A 13,716-nucleotide genomic window follows, 5' to 3' on the forward strand; every position below is an offset into this window, starting at 1 on the left:
ATCTACATAAATTATTAGGTTGATGAAAACAAAATTGCAGTGTTTGTCATTAAAGGAATAGTAAAAACTTCAATTACTTTTGCACCAACCCAATATTTCTAATTTTTCTGCATGAAGGATTTCTCCATTTCCCTCCCCCAACATAATTATCATTTATTTACATTTAATTCTAACAGTATGGACTGACTTTATTTTATGTTTTGTATTATAACTGAATACTACTTTATTTTATTGCTCAAATTGTTCCAGCTTTGGTTTTTAGGAGCTCTTTCACTGGGCTCCTGAGTCCCTTTGACCTACTCCTATCATGGTTGGTTTGAGGGTGTTTTGTCTGGAGGGGCGCTGCATTACATTCTGGCACTGCAAGATGCTCTAGGCTCATCTTGTATAATTCCTGCCCCAGTCCTAGAATCATACAGTTCTCCAAGGAGTCTTGGTTCCTTTTATTGGAGAACCGCATTAGAAACCAGTATCTGGATACAAGGTATGTTTACTGTTATTGGTATGGCAGTGATTCTAGTTCCTCTCAGCTGAGAGAGCAAGAAAATATATGTATATACTAACCACGTATCTACTCATCTCTATAAATATTTCTGTATGTAACCATCTGTATCTACATTAAAACAAACATGAGTTCATAATGATGTCTCCAACTCTAGATTATTCTAGCCTTCTACTTTTGTTTATGTATAACTTCCCATCCCAATAGTAAAAAACTTAGCTTCCATCATTTGGCATCCATTTGCCTAACTGCTTAGTTCCAATATACAACATATACAGTGGTTTCATACTTGTTAACTCATACCCCCTTCCCCCAAGGAAAACACATTTATCAACTATAGTAAAGTTCTTATCCACATTTCTTTTTGCCATTAGTTTTTCAGATGCTATTCATTTAGAAAGTTACTTAGGTGAGGCTCTTTTCCCCTATTCTCTTTAGTGACAATTTGGTATATTTGTAATGCAGTTAGGTTATTTTGTCACAGTTGGCATTCCATCCTGTGATCTCTTAGCCTCCTACGTGACTCTTTATTTGCGTCCATTAAGGCTCACTCTTTGTGCTACAAAATTCAATGGGTTTTGACAAATGCAGTGTCATGTATCATCTGTGCTACCTGTACCATCATTAAATTATCAGGCAGAATGGCTTTACTACCCTAAAAAAATCCCTGTGCTTCACCTATTCAACCTCCCCATTAGGTATCTTTTCTACGCTTGCTTCCTTTTAGTTTTCTCTGTTTCTTGATTTCAAAAATTAGCATGTATCATTTGCTGACAAATTAAAGTCATTAAACTTGTTAAATAAGACCTGTTTCTTTAAATTTACTTCATTAGGGAAGTTGCCAGAGAGAAACAGCATACTTAGAGAGTATACACTCTCTTTAAAACAAAAGGAATATGGTAGTACCTCAACATTAAAAGTTCTAAATTTAAAACATTGCCTCTGGGTAACCAAAACATCATTCTTTAAACACTGAAAATTTTAGGGAAACAAATAGGTGACATTTAAACGTTGTGGTGTAACTATAGAAGACATATCTCTACGTCTCTATGTAAGATTAAGACTGGCTCAAGTGGCTAAGTGGCTAGAAGGTTAAGAATAGCCACAGGCTCACTCAAACATCTTGCAAGTTCTACACTATGTGTTGCCTAGCATGATGATGCAACCTGGCCTGGGGATTTCCAACCCTGGCCAGGAGATTACCAGGTCTCTATGACAATGGGACCTAAAAACCCTGGCTGCTCTAGACACAAGGCCACCTTAGCACAGATGCAACTTCATGAACCTTAAAACAAAGCTTTCCCTTACAAGATGACTTAAACTTTCTTTATGAAAAAAATAAAAACAAACGAAACAAAAACACCTGGCAACTAACCCAGACTGAATAGAAGTACGCAAAAGAGGAAGAATCCCCTAAACTCTGAAAATGAATCTTGTGATGAAAGCCATGTCACTGAGGTGGTCATCCTTCCCCTGATTACATCTGGCCAGGGGCGCCAGCCTCCTCCTGCTGTTCATCCTGTAGAAGCGCTGCCAGAATAAGCTTCTTGAACATCACACAATGCTCAAGACGTATTTTTGACATGAATCTAACCGGTAGGGAGGACGTGGGTCAACCAGGACCACCTGAGAGCCCGCAGCTTGACGACCATCTGAGAGCTGTGAACATGATATAGGTTTACGGCAGATTAGTTGCCTGTATATGGTCCACAAAATTTACATAGAGGTGGTCATTACTGTCTGCCAAATATCTAAGGTAGATTGCAATATCACCGATATTGCCTTTTGTTTCCAAATGCCATGCTGCTTTTGTTTTTGAAATAATTTAAAAAGAACATTACTATCATTTCTAAATGAAACTTTTTGAAACATCTTTTTTTTCCCTTCCTCTGTGTCAAAAGTTTAGCTTTTCTTTTACTCTAACTTTAGCAGCAATAATAATAATAATAATTAATAAACCATCATAATTGAGGTTAGTACATTAACTGAAAAACTCATAGCATCTGAAAACCCATTGTGTGGACATTTAACTTTCAGATTCCTTGTTTTTTTTCCAAGTAAAAATTTGAGTAATGTTGTATTATAGAGGATTAATGAAATAAAAGAACAAAAACTTTAACATTCCAATACTATCCTTCTTATTGCAAGGTTTATGATGTCATAGCACCTTTTGACTCTTATAAGACAATGACTATTCTATCTTGTATTATAATTACTTTTACAAAAGCATTTAATTACACAAATATTACTAAGAATTTGATGCGTGCAGCATATTTCATTTGGGAGCTGGAGACGTGCAAAGGTCCTAAGAAATGGTCTCTACAACGAAGGAACTTTTATTTAGTTGGACAAATCCATATATGATTTTTTAAAGTTCTAGGATTTAAAATTTTTAGAAAGGGTTAAGAGAGGAAGGGCTAAAGAGGAAGTACTGATAGCTTATCTTACTCTCCTAAGTTTCTTTCTTCATAATTACTATTCAATCCAATATATTTATCTGCATCCATTCTGTTCCACTGAAAGTGCTCTCTCACTAAGGTTGCCAGTATTCTCACATGCACTGTTAAAGAAAAATCACACCTAAGCAAACAGATATTGATTTTATTCTAATACTGTTGCCAGCCACAGGGGAGGGAGCACAAACCACATCTGGATGCTCAGCTCAGCTAAAGTAAAGGGCAGAGAGTTTTGCTTTGCTTTGACAGGCTGGTGTTGAGAGACTGCATGGCATCTGTCTTTGGGTAATTGGCTTTATCCAAATGAACACTTTCTAAAGGACTAGAAGGTAGGAGCTTTCTCTTTCTAGAAAATTACATTTCAATTGGAACAACCCTAGGTCCTTGGGAAAGATAGTCTTGAGTTGTAAAGCTGGCAAGAAGATTTTTACAAGATTTACATCTCAAGAAGGCAGACAAATGCTTTAAAAATTATACCTTTTTTTTTTTTTTAAGGAAATTCTTTAAGAGAGGTCAATGCCTAGAAGCCTGTCTAAAGTTAATTCAAGCTGTGGAAATCATCTAGTTTGCCTTGGTGGGTGCTAAAGCAAATAATGATTTTTAGATCCCATCTTAATCTGAAATTTTCATTTTTTCTTTTTCATGAGCAACTCTTTTATGTGTCAACCATATGTTAGGCACTAATAATTCAAAAAGAACAGAATCTTATTGGGATCTACTTCAAGGAACATTTTCACCAAAATTCAGTCGATATTTCATTTTTCTTAGTAAGTCCTAAGTTAATTAGTAGGCTATATTTATAAAGCAATTCAGAACTCTTAGAGAAAACCATCACTCAAATAGTTTGTGATGTTATTAATTGCTCTAAACAAACAGCCTGTTTATTTTCTACTGAAAGTGACAATAAATAATGATCGGCTATTACCATAATGGGTTCTCACCATTTAGCTATTGAAGTTTCTCAACGTCAAATGTTCAAACAGAATCAGACTCCCAACTACCTGTGCTGTTTTGTAAAGAAGTTGGTATAATGAAATTAATTTTCTGTCACTCTCCATCAACAAAATCTTTGTCATTCTCACTCTTTCAGGAATACCATTTATCTCTTTTATATTTGGGATAACCAAATAATTACAACTTTTTCTTTTTGCCTTTTATGAATACCATAGTTTGAGCTTCCTCTACTTTCTAGCAGATATATGTAAAATAATTTTTACAAGTAAAAATTCTGTTTACATATTTCAGAATTCAAAAAATATGTGACGAATACTTTTCCCTTTTTTGTTAGAATGTATACAAACTTTATCATGGACTTGCTCAGAATTTGCTATTCCATGCTCTTAAGAAGGAAGCAATGCTATGGCAGGGTTATCCAGGGATCCCTTATTCCAATTTTTTACACTTCCCTGATTTTCCTCATCTTTTGATCACCTAAAATACAGCTGCTTTCCAAGATTCTATTTCATCACTGACAATCTTCTCTCCTGGAGAGATAAGCTGGGCAATCTACATTACTTATCCATTCACACCTTTGACTTCCCACTGTGTGCTGATGATTTCTTGTTCTATGTCTGTATTAGTCCATTCTCATTCTGACTGGGTAATTTATAAAGACTGGGTAATTTATAAAGAAAAGAAGTTTAATTGACTCACAGTTTTGCACGGCTGGGGAGGCCTCAGGAAACTCACAGTCATGATGGAAGGCAACTCTTCACAGGGCGACAAGAGAGAATGAGTGCCAGCAGGGGAAATGCCAGACACTTAACCAAACATCATATCTCATTAGAATTCACTCACTTTTATAAGAAGAGCATGGGGAAAATGGCCCTCATGATTCAATTACTTCCCACAACACGTGGGGATTATGGAAACTACAATTTAAGGTGAGATATGGGTGGGGACACATCCAAACCATATCAATGTCTTACCCACATCTCTCACCTGAAGTTTATATCCTGTTTCCAACTGTCTAGAGGGCATCATTAGATGTCTCACGAACATCTCAAGCCAAGTTATTTGCTTTTCCCTCAAACCCGCTTCTTCTCTATTCACAATGTTGCTTGTTTATTGCCCCCTACAATCACCTGAACAAGTAACCTGAGGGAAAGCATATCCCTAATATTTTTGGGGCCCTATCCCTCATGTTTGGTTTCTGCTCACCTATTCCCAAACATCTGGTCTTTGTCTATCTCTCAGACCAAAGAATATATATGTAGTGGTCTGATTTATCCTAATGAGAAAGAGGCTGGCAAGAGGCCCACTTAGGCCCTAGCAGTAGTGTGAGAGTAGTTTGGATAGGGGATTCTCTGTCCCAGGTACTCAGAGCATAATTTGGAAGGGGAAGTGTAACCTCAGCTTGGATATATCTTTTGTTCTGCAAATTTCACACCCTGCGGAAAGAAACCAGAGCAAGACTTCCTAAAGCTTGAGGTTAGGGCAAGGAACACTCCTGCCTGGATCTAAGGATGGTACTACGTTAGGCCATCTTCATCCCTACCTTTTCTATCTCTCACCATAGCAAATTGATTACTAAGCCCTATTAATCCACCTCTAAAAATACTTCTCAGGTCTGTTGACTCTTCTTCATACGCCCTTATACAACTTTCGTTCAGGATCCCACCATCTCTTATTCTAATTATTTCCATATCCTTATTATTGATCTCCTCCTATCCATCTTCCATACTGCAAATGCAACGGCCTTCCTAACATGGCCATCTGATTATATTTTCCTGCTTAGCACCCTCAGTGGGTCACCATTCTCTATAGGACAAAGTATAAACTCTGAACAGTGTTGTTTTGCAGTGTGGCTTCTAGCAACTTAAGTTTTGTTTCTTCTGTTATCTACCCCCTAACCTGAACAATACTGAGCAATTTACAGTTGTTACATTGATATACTCTCTTAATTTCTATTTTTGTGCTTTATCCCCCAAGCTGATGCCCCAGCCTAGAACTGCTCAGCACTACCTCTCTTCCTGCCTCCATCTACCAACATACAACTCGCCCCTCTAAACACATGCCACGGGCTTCCTTCCCCAAGAAACCTTTATTTTTCAGAAAGAATTAGAAACTTCTTCAGAGCTATGTCAGAAGGCAGAGTGTGATGGGGTTTGAAGTCAGCCACAAGTGGACCTGAATCAGATTTCCACCAGTTATTGTATAACTTTGGGTAAGATAATTAAATTTAAGTTTCTTAAATAGGAGAAAAACATCTACGTTTTAGGATGGCTGTGACTATTAAATGAGATTATGTTCATACATGTGAAGCACTTAGCACAGTGCATGCCAAATTGTGGGTTCCTAAGAAATAGTAATTATATTAATAGATTTATTACATATAGATATGACTCTATTATTGTATTTTATCTTGTTTTATTTTCTGTACCCCATAGTTTCTAGATAGCAAATTCCCTTCATAGAAGTGTTCAATAAGTATTTGTGACATGAATTATTCTACTGTAACTAAAAATATTCTTCAAATAATAGCATATGGTCCCACAGTCTCTTTCTTGCTGTTTTTCATTGTTCATTCGTTGTTCAGCATCTGCAGCTGCTTCCTTGAGGGCCTTTTTCTATTTCTGGTATTGTCTCTTCAGCACTGATATATGTGGATAAGAGTGGTAGCATAAATGTAGATTTTTATTATATAGTCTTTAAGGTATTTGCTTCAGAATTTCTTAGGTATAACTTTCTGAAGAAAGTGATGATTTTTAGACCCAACCCAAAAGCCACTTCTGTTTCTCAAATGATTGATTTAGGCTTATAGTTTTTTTAAAAAAAGAAAAAAACCTGCTTTGTATACAAATTATTTTAGAGTGGGGTTTTGGTTACTAAGAATCTAAATGCGATATTTAACCCTAAATCAGAGACATAATCAATACTCAAAAAAAATAAGTACTTATTATGTGCACAGTGTCATGTTAGACAACAGGCTCCAGAATTCTATCAGGCACATGAAGCCATCAGTAATAATAACAGTTTAAGTAATACACCTAAGTAATAGTTTGTGAGACTCTGTCTCCTTGCAAAACAATTTCAAAGAGGAAGACAAAAGATGAACTTGAATAGTTGAGGACGCTGCATCAAAGAAGACAAACTGGCTCAAAATCTGAACAGGCCCCAAACTGAGTCATGATGTTTATGCAGAAAAAAGTAGAAGAAGGATATTTTCAGACTGTCAAGAGTGTAAATCAGTGAAGGGAAAGGAAGCTGAGTGTGGCATGCACAGAAGCATGGTTTGACTTGGATAGGTGGGCATTCATGTGTGTGAGCATGCTATCTTGGGGCTGGGAGTAAGTTGAGTTGATATGTAGGTGGGAACAAGGAACAGATGACCTTGAAAAGTGGGATGTGTTCTATGGATTAAGTAACAGGGCCAATAATGCTTTAGCAAAGCAGGCTAAACAGTGTGTTTTATTATGAAAGAGATAGATCCTCACAATCCACTGAAATATAACTGTTAAGAAAACACTCAAGAAGATTCTCACCACATTACGAGGTCAAAATCAAGTTTAATAATATGTCTCTCTAGAAACGGACTTGAATTAGCATCATCCAAGCAAGAGTCCAATAATTCTCTGAAGAAATACCTTTAATATATCCTGCCACTTTAGCCAAAAACATTCTAAAACTAAAGGCTCATTTCAAAATCCCTTTTAATATTTCAAAGGCTAAAAGTAAGAATCAGAAAACCTTACAAAAGGACCTTTGATGTCATCAATCAAATGCAAAACAGATGCATTTTTATATTACTAACTTCCACAAATCTTCAATGATTATGGCATTTATTCTTTAAAAAACAAACTTGAAGCATAGCTTTTGGATTCATTCTAATATCTATGGACTTCAATGTTTACAGTGGAAAAAAATTTCCATGGCATAAAACTCTTTTTTTTTTTTTTTTGAGACAGAGTCTCACTCTGTCGTCCAGGCTGGAGCACAGTGGCGCGATCCTGGCTCACTGCAAGCCCCATCTCCTGAGTTCATACCATTCTCCTGCCTCAGCCTCCCGAGCCTGGCTAATTTTTTTTTGTATTTTTAGTAGAGATGGAGTTTCACCATGTTAGCCAGGATGGTCTTGTTCTCCTGACCTCGTGATCCGCCCACCTCAGCCTCCCAAAGTGCTGGGATTACAGGCGTGAGCCACCGTCCCTGGCCTCCTCAACTCTTAACTAATATAACTGAGAAAGCTTTAGTTTTGAAAAGGTGGTTAGCAAACATGTTGTACCAACTTTTAAAATAAGAATAATGCCAACTGTTGTTGGCATTTTACATAGCATTCAATTTCAATTCCCAGGGTTATTCTATAATTCCCCATCTGCCTCTGAAGAGTGGCTTCATTTTTTTTCCCTGATTACCATCCTCCAAGCCTTAGTTAGAACCCCAACTAGTCCACGAAGCTTTATCTAAATATTGATATGCTTGCACCCCATTATCTTACACACTTTGAATCTGTAAACCATTCTTACCATTTAATTGTATTGTATTATCATTTAATATATCATATTGTATGTATACATTACACATATATACATGCATATGTTTGCATATACATGTACATACACATTACATAGTGTATATATAGATTATATACATACCTATCAATGTGTATGTTATGTATAATATTCTCATATAGACATACATATAGAGAGAGTTACCACTTATTGAGGGGTTACTATGTGCAAGCACTAACAAATACATAGTTTTTCAGTCTTTTAAATAACCCTGTAAGTTGATCATTAATATTATTTCCATTTACATTAGAGACAACTGAAATTTAAAGACGCTAAGCAAGTTTCATGTAATTTCACAACTAGTACTGAGTAGTGAAGTTGGAATTAGAAATTCAGACTATCTGAATCTAAAGCCTGAACTTGTAGTCACTATAGAGTCATTGAGGACACTAACCCTTACATATTTATAAAACAAGCAGTTATATCACTACCCAATAAGTATAATTTGAAAAAAAAAATGAATGAATAATTTTGTGCAACAGACTTATTGAACTTTTAGTCTACGGATGTTCATAAAAGCATAAAATCTCTGAAGATATCCTTGTGTTTGCTTAGATACAAGCAAATTAAATTTCCTAGGTGACAGCATGTTAATTTTAATATAGCCTTTTGCTTTCCAGCTTGTCAGCCTCTATGTCAAACTGGGCCTCAAAATAGTATTTGCAAAGATTATCACTGCAACAGGCAGCTGGAGTCTGTCACTTGAATGCATGTAATCAAATTATCAATTGGTTGGCAAGGTGACTAGAATTGCTCTATATTCTATTTAAATTTTTTGATATGTAGAAAATAATTTTTGCAAGTATAAATCAGAGTATCCTGCAGGGTGGAACAAGTAGGTATTAGAAAGAGCCTAAATAGACAGCATTTTTACAAAGGATGAAAGACTTACGCTTAGTTTAATACAGGGAATGCTGGGCCATTTACCAGGCCCTGGGGAGACAAATCATAATAGCAGGAGAAAAAAAAGTGACCGCTCAGCTTCATCTAAACCCAGAAAGAAACCATTAACATCATTTTAAATTCTTAAATAGAAATACAGTGATAATAGGACTTATAGAGGAGCAGTATTTTCCATTCAAAATAGCACAAAGTTTAACTTTTCCTCAAGCTTATCTCACATCTTTTTTTTCTCTTCCCCTGACACCTTTGTTTCTAGACCAGCTTCTTCCTATACCTACTGGCCTTGGTTCCTATGCTCTGTGCACCCAATTCTCTTCATTCTTGTGCCATTTACAAAAATTTTTATGTATGTTTTCTCACTTCATCCTCACAGCCTCTCAGGTAAAATTTATTATGGGTCCAACAGGCACCATTTTCAATCCAAGAAGACACAAATATTCTCGAATAATATATATATGGCAAAAACCTATTCATTTAATTAAACTTTTATGACCTCTTTTTAACAGCAGAGTCAGAGCATTTACACACTTCCTGGTTTCCTTTAGTTTACACTCAGGGCTTCCTGAGTGCTGTGGATCCTGTATTCACTGCCCAGATCCCCCGTCAAAATGGAGTCACCTATTTCCTTAGAAGCAGAGAGTGTTTGCTGATGGCTGACAGCTGAATCCCTTCTCAGGCATTGCTCTTGGCCAAAGGGAACTTTTTTGTCCAAGTTATGCTTCCTTGCGGCAGTTCCCATGCAATGACTAGTTGAGATGGGATACAAAAGCCTGCACTTCTTGCAGTCAGGTCACCTTTCAAGAGTCATCTAGGTTTCAGCACTCCCATGAGAATGGCCAATGATTATTTTAACTGTATCACTGTCTTCTGCCCAGTTACAGATGCTGTCCCCACAAAGTCATTCACCAATGAACATCCTACATACAAATCTTCATCTCAGAGCCTATTTCCCAGAAAACCTAACTTAAAACACTGAACATTTGCTACCATGAAAAAATCCATTCCTTTGAAACAATCCTTTCTTTTTTAGTGCTTCTCGTTCTCCTTCTGAGGGCTTTTTCCAAAAGGCTTATTTTGGGTATATTCAATGAGCATCACGTACTGTGGAACAAACAGTGACCATCACTTCTATTCTTCTTAAATCCCACTATCAAAGTGAAATAATTCACAAACTTCTTCCTCTTAACCCGTTTCCAAACCAGCATACATCCTCTTCCATAACCTTGCCACCAAATCGCAAACTCATTCTGGATATCCAGGTAAATTTAGAACTTCACAAGCTTCCTGAGAAATTTGAAATTTGGAAGCACCTAAAATATCTAATTTAAGCCACTCTCAGGAAGTCAGGCTCTAACTAGACCATATTCTTTATGCCATGCATATGGTGTCACAGAGTAACGCAGAATGCTCTTCTGTGAGACTATTGTATGCTCATGTGATACCTTTGTTTGGCTGGTAGGCAAAGCTACACCTACCTATATTAAAGTAGAACTTCCCTTGAAAGACTTGGACATCTCAGCCATCCAAAAACGATAGAGGTCTTATGATTTCAAATTAGGAATTTGGGGAGGGTGGGGTGGGTCTTAAAGATGAAAAAGGGTCCCAAGTATTTAGCCTGAATTTCAAAGTGTCTATGTGTTTAAGCATGTAGAGGTGTACAGGCCTCTACACAAGAAAAGAGGTGTACATTGAGGTGTACAGGCCTCTGTCACAAGAAAACAGCCCAGTAAATATATATAGAGAGACATACCATGTAGGAGGCAGACATGGGGCTGACATGAGAGGTTTAGCCTCAGCTGTAATGCAGGAAATACAGGAAACAATCTGTACCCATGCTTAAGCCAAGATGATATATGGAAGAGCAGTAACCCTGAGGTCAGTTTGGAAGAGCTGCAGTCTCAGGGAGGTCCAGAGCCCCAGAACTACAGGATGGGATGTGGCAGTGTTTTAGTGAGGGATTGGGAAGTGACAATTTGGAAATGTGAAGCAACAGGACAGAGGGATGTGGTGGAGCTGAGGTCAGCAACATGGAGCCAGGCAATGCACAATCTGCAGCTCGGACTGATTTGGATTCCATCTGGTAGTCTCCTCTAAAGTGTGCAAGCACAGGGGAGAAGGACCTTGGAGAAGATGCCAAATGTCTCCCATCAGGCACATAAGAGCCACACAATCAGTGGACTGGAAGTTCAACTGCTAAGGCAACCTTACGTGTACTCCCAGACTGGTAGAGTTTGGGGCATTCATAGTGCTCATCTGTCTTTCAAAACCAATGCAGTTTTCATTATTCCTTCCACCACTGACAAAAATTTCTATTCATTTTTATTATTTTTGTTATTTGACATAGGAGGCCTTGGTGAAGCAGGCAGCTTAAAGTCATCCATTGATCAGCCTCTGGGACATTTACCTACACTACCCAGAAAAGAACAAAAGGTATGGAAGGTAAAGGATACAGCAGAACATATGGCAAAAGAAAAACAGTCTGGGCTTTGTGTCTTCTATGGACAGTCAAGGGTCACTGTTTTGTGGCTAGGGTGGCAGCTTATAATGGTCCACTACTTTTCTCTACACAAATGCCTCATTATTATTAACCCAGCAGCCAGGCTACAAGGCCTCCTACCCATCCCCAACAACCCCTATCCTTGACATGGTAAAAGCCACCCAAGGTGTAGAAGTCAAGAAGTATCAAACATTTTACTTCATGGACCAATGAAATACAGTGTTGGCAATATTTTTCAAGATGACAGAAGAAAAAAATCTTATCATGTAGCAGCACAATTATTTCATAAGACAATAGACATTTAAATATCAGAAAAATTGAAAGGAATTCATATCATACAAAAGGGCCATCTTTTAAACTGAGAGAAGTTAAAATACTTCTAAATTATTTTATTTTTTTCTATTTAAATTTTCATTTAGCCTTGAACTGATTAAAAACAAAACTCTCTTGTGAAATAATACCACTTTTTAGACAGTTTTAGGGAAGCATCACCCTAAACTACATGAATTCAGACAGCAGCAGGCCCAGAACAATACTCCCCAACATTATCTGTTAATTTTATGTTTTACTTCTTTCAGAGGAGTGCTTGGAAGTATAATGTCTTAACTCATAAGAAAATCCCTGCAAGGGTAGCCATTTCAGACAATCCGTCAGAGGATTACATTTTGTTTATTAAGTCAATCAACAAATGTATATTCCAGTCATTATGCTTTAAACCATGGACCTTTTAGTGCATATGTAAATTTCTGCCTATAAAGAAGGTAAGTCCTGCCAAAATTGCCCCTGGGAGCCACTTCAGGCCAGCAACTACTTTGGTTTATGTTTTCACTCAGAAGTCACAAGCATGACTAAAACATTCTCACTAGAGGGCCTCAATCTTTTTATTTCTCAGGAGGAAAATGATGTACTATAACTGGATGATCTCCAACGCCTGGTGCAATTCAAAAATATTATGGTTCTGCAAACACACAAGCACCAGAACTTGACGATGTTTATGATCACTGTTGGATTTGTCTCAGTATGCACAGCAGTAATGCAGCCAAGTTTAAGAATACCTTCATTCATTAATTTTTCCAATACCAGAATATGTGACTACCATCCCAGTGAAAACAAATTGAGGCAGAAAATTTTAAGCCATAAGAAATTTTGGAGATTGAAGACCACGTAGATCCTACTATGGTGTTGTGGGTAGAGAGTTGCAGAAATTTCCCCCCTCCCATTTTATTTTCCCTTCATCCTGGGAAAGTCCCATTTTCCTGTTGTGCCTGACTTTGTTAAAAGGGATAGTCTCTTACCTTTAGTTTGGCTTGCTATTTGTGGAAAAGCTTTAAACCTGTACACTGAAAAGGCACACATAACAAACACGATGTATTCATAAAGAAGCATACATACCCTTCAAAAACAGAAAGAAAAAAAAAAGACACATTTTGTATTTGGAACACAGAGCATTGTCTTTTTGTCCAGCTTTACTGTCAAGCCCAGCAGACACCATTAGAGCATTTTTTATTTCTTCCCGATAAAGCCACTGACACCACAGTGGCAAACATTAGTGTCTCTCAATTGTGAGGCATTAGAGAAATGGAAGGTGTCACTTGCCCCGATGTGTGCTATCAACTTTGCTACAGCTTACAATTAAGCACAAGGATAAAAACAGCTTCAAGATGAATTCATTTTCCTCTTTACCCCTTTATTAACTCTGTATTGTGGAAAAATAATATTTCTTCCACTTTAATATAGGCTGAAGTTGGTGAACTGGAAATATAAAGAGAACATACATAGAAGATCTTATCTGCTGGGTGGACCATTCATGTCTGACACTTTCTATTTTCCATATAACTACATATAAGG

The sequence above is a fragment of the Macaca thibetana genome, chromosome 3, assembly GCF_024542745.1.
Source record: "Macaca thibetana thibetana isolate TM-01 chromosome 3, ASM2454274v1, whole genome shotgun sequence".
Classification (NCBI taxonomy): domain Eukaryota; kingdom Metazoa; phylum Chordata; class Mammalia; order Primates; family Cercopithecidae; genus Macaca; species Macaca thibetana.